The sequence below is a fragment of the Silene latifolia genome, chromosome Y (assembly GCF_048544455.1).
Source record: "Silene latifolia isolate original U9 population chromosome Y, ASM4854445v1, whole genome shotgun sequence".
Classification (NCBI taxonomy): Eukaryota; Viridiplantae; Streptophyta; class Magnoliopsida; order Caryophyllales; family Caryophyllaceae; genus Silene; species Silene latifolia.
In genome coordinates this window covers 300,037,210-300,041,132 of record NC_133538.1, presented here as the reverse complement: position 1 = coordinate 300,041,132, position 3,923 = coordinate 300,037,210, and positions in this window count along the sequence as shown.

Below are 3,923 nucleotides of genomic sequence, written 5' to 3'. Positions count from 1 at the left end.
ATAGATGGTGATCGGGTCATTCGAACTAGGCACTACAGAGAGCCCATGTAAGAATTGACGCATCCATATCGCTTCCTTTGTAGCTTCGTACGCGGCATAGTACTCGGACTCGGTCGTAGAATCTCTTTAGAATGATTTGTTTCGAACTCTTCCACCGATCGCAGCGCCATTAAGAGTAAAAACGAATCCAGAGTGAGATTTCGAGTCATCTCGATCCGTTTGGAAGCTAGCATCTCAGAACCGGTTGCGATAGCTTTTGATCGCCTCCATAAGTCAATGCCCAATCTTTAGTCCTCCGTAGGTACTTAAGAATGTTCTTGATGACTAACCAAAGTGTGATTCACCTGGATGTTGTTGGAATCGACTTGTCATACTCAATGCATATGCCACGTCCGGACGTGTGCATATCATGGCATACATGATTGATCCTATAGCCGAAGCATAAGGAATCCGGGTCATGCGCTCTTTCTCTTCCGGTGTCTCTGGTGCCTGAGACTTGCTCAAATGCACCCCTGGAGCCATAGATAGGAACCCCTTCTTGGAGTTAGTCATGCTGAATCTCTCTAGGACTTTGTCTATGTAAGACTCCTGACTGAGAGATAACATCCGTCGTGATCTATCTCGATAGATACGGATGCCTAGAATTCTTTGTGCCTCTCCCAGATCTTTCATCTGGAAATGGTTTTTCAACCATACTTTCACCGAAGTTAAGAGAGGTATGTCATTCCCAATCAGGAGTATGTCGTCAACATACAATATTAGGAAGACAATCTTGCTCCCACTCGACTTGATATATAGACATGGTTCCTCGACCGATCGAGTAAATCCATTTTCTTTAATCACTTGGTCGAAGCGATGATTCCAACTCCTTGATGCTTGCTTAAGTCCATAAATGGAACGCTTAAGCTTGCACACTTTCTTAGGATGTACTGGATCAATGAAACCTTCGGGTTGTACCATGTACAACTCTTCCTCCAAAAAGCCGTTTAAGAAGGCGGTTTTCACATCCATTTGCCAAATTTCATAGTCATGAAAAGCGGCGATCGCTAAGATAATCCGAATGGAACGCAGCATGACTACGGGTGCAAAAATCTCATCGTAGTGCAAACCTGGCACTTGGGTGAAACCTTTAGCAACTAGTCGTGCTTTGTAGATATCTTGTTGACCTTCCACAGAATGCTTTATCTTGTAAAGCCATTTGCATTGAAGGGGACGAACCTTAGCAGGTAAGTCAACAAGATCCCACACGTTGTTCTCATACATGGAGTCCATCTCGGATTGCATGGCCTCAAGCCATAGCTTTGAGTCAGAACTAGTCATGGCACCTTTATAGGTTGCGGGTTCACTACTCGTTAAGAGTAGAACGTCATCTATGTCATGTTCCTCGACCATACCAATGTATCCATGCGGAGGAATAGAGACTCTTCCCGACCTCCTAGGTTCCTCAGGAATATTCACCGCAGTTGGGATTGAAGGAACAGGTTCCTCCAATGGTTGCTCGGTGTTTGGTTCTGGAATCTCCGACAAGTCGAAGGTTCTATCACTCTTTGCATTCTCGAGAAATTCCTTCTCTAAGAATGTCGCACTAGCCGCAACAAAAACGCGTTGTTCGGTTGGCGAATAGAAGTAATGACCAAGTGTTCCTTTAGGATAACCTATAAAGTATGTCTTGACCGATCGCGGGCCGAGCTTATCCTCGTGTCTCCACTTGACATAAGCCTCGCAGCCCCAAACCCGTATAAAGGACAAGTTGGGGACCGTTCCCTTCCATAGTTCATATGGAGTCTTGTCAACAGACTTTAGACGGACTTCGGTTAAGTATTAGAGCAAATGATGAAAGAGAGCATAACCCCACAATGAGTCCGGCAACACGGTGTGACTCATCATGGATCGAACCATATCAAGTAGTGTTCGATTTCTCCGTTCGACACACCATTCAACTGAGGTGTTCCAGGTGGAGTTAACTGTAGGGCAATCCCACAGTCCTTTAGGTGTTGATCAAACTCGTGAGAAAGATACTCGCCACCACGATCCGAACGCAGTGTTTTAATCTTTCTACCCAATAGGTTCTGTACCCTATTCCGGTATTCCTTGAATTTCTCAAAGGATTCACTTTTGTGCTTCATTAAGTAGACATAACCATATCTACTTAAGTCGTCCGTGAAAGTGATGAAATACCTATAGCCTTCTCGTGCGGTGATTGACATAGGGCCACATACATCCGTGTGTATGAGTCCTAATAGGTCGCAGCCGCGCATTCCAACACCTTTGAAGGAAATACGAGTCATCTTACCGATGAGACATGATTCACACGTGCCAAATGATTGAAAATCAAAGGCCGAGATAGCTCCATGTTTGATGAGGTGTTTTACGCGTTTCTCATTAATGTGTCCCATACGGCAGTGCCATAGATACGTTTGATCTTTGTCACCAACCTTTAACTTTTTATTCATTACGTGTAATATTTCGGTGGTCCGATCTAAAACATAAATTCCGTTCATGGAGACTCGCCTTGCAGAAATCATATCGTGTAATGAGAAAATGCAAGAATTATTTTCTATTACAAATGAAAAACCAAGTTTATCAAGTGCAGAAACTGAAATAATGTTTTTCAAAAGACTAGGAACATAATAGCAATCATATAATGATAACTCAAATCCGCTAGGAAGTTGGATCACATATGTTCCCCTCGAGACGGCAGCCACTCTTGCTCCATTCCCGACACGCATGTCAACCTCACCCTTTACGAGAGGCTTGAGATTTCGGAGGCCCCGCACATGATTACACGATGAGAACCACAACCGAGATCAAGTACCCAAGTTCCGTAACTTGCGTGGTTAATCTCAATCATATGAATAAAAGTAGAAGGAGAAGACATACCAACCGGTTTAACGCGACCTGCTTTTATGTCCTCATGATAAACAAGACATGTACGCCTCCAATGCCCAGTCTTGTGGCAATGATGGCATTCCATGTTTTCGGTCTTGCTCTTTGTCGCGCCCGATGAGTTACTTGCCTCACCAGGCCCACTCTTACCCGATCCCGACTTCTTAAACTTCGGTTTGCCTCACCGCTAGGCCTGGCTGAACTTTGCCCTTACCCTTGCCCTTGTTTGACACAACGAGAACATCCTGTTTCATGCTCCCACCGAACTTCATGTCCTTCTCGGTCTGTACGAGGAGGGAGTGCAGTTCATGGGGAGTTTTCTTCAAATCATTCATATAGTAATTCGCTCTAAATTGCGAATAACCATCGTGGAGTGAGTGAAGTATGCGGTCAATAACAATGTTCTCGCTGATCTTACAATCAAAGGTCTCCAGCTTCTCGACATTCTCAATCATGCTTTGAGAATGTGTGGGCTAACCGGTTGGCCCTTTCGAGTCTCGCATCAAAGAAGCGAGTGGTAAGCTCATAGGTCACGATTCTCGGTGCTTTTGAGAATTCCCTAGTGAGTGTAGTGAAAATCTTGTTTGCACTTTGAGCTATGAAGCGTTTCTGCAAATTGGATTCCATTGCAAAAATAAGTACGTTCTTTACCGCACCCGCTTCCATGGCGAAATCGTTGTACTTGTCGATTTCGTTAATTTCAGCCGTGGGGCCTGGGTTTGGTGGGATGGGCTCAATCATATATTTGAGCTTCCCATCGCAATGGCGGATTCCGTAATGCCGCCTCCCAATCCGTGAAGTTTGATCCATCATTCTTCGATCGAGTAGATCGATTCATCCGATCCATGAAGATCCGGCCGGGACTCACGGTCCAATGTGACACTTGGCATTGGGTCGTCCTCACGGCCAGCCATTATGTTATTAGCAGTTTAAATGTTCGTGTTCTACACTGAAAAAGGAAGAAAAACAAAACGAAATAAGCAACTCATCGAGGTGATTTAAGTCTATTTTAAAATTCATTTTAACATGTAGACTCT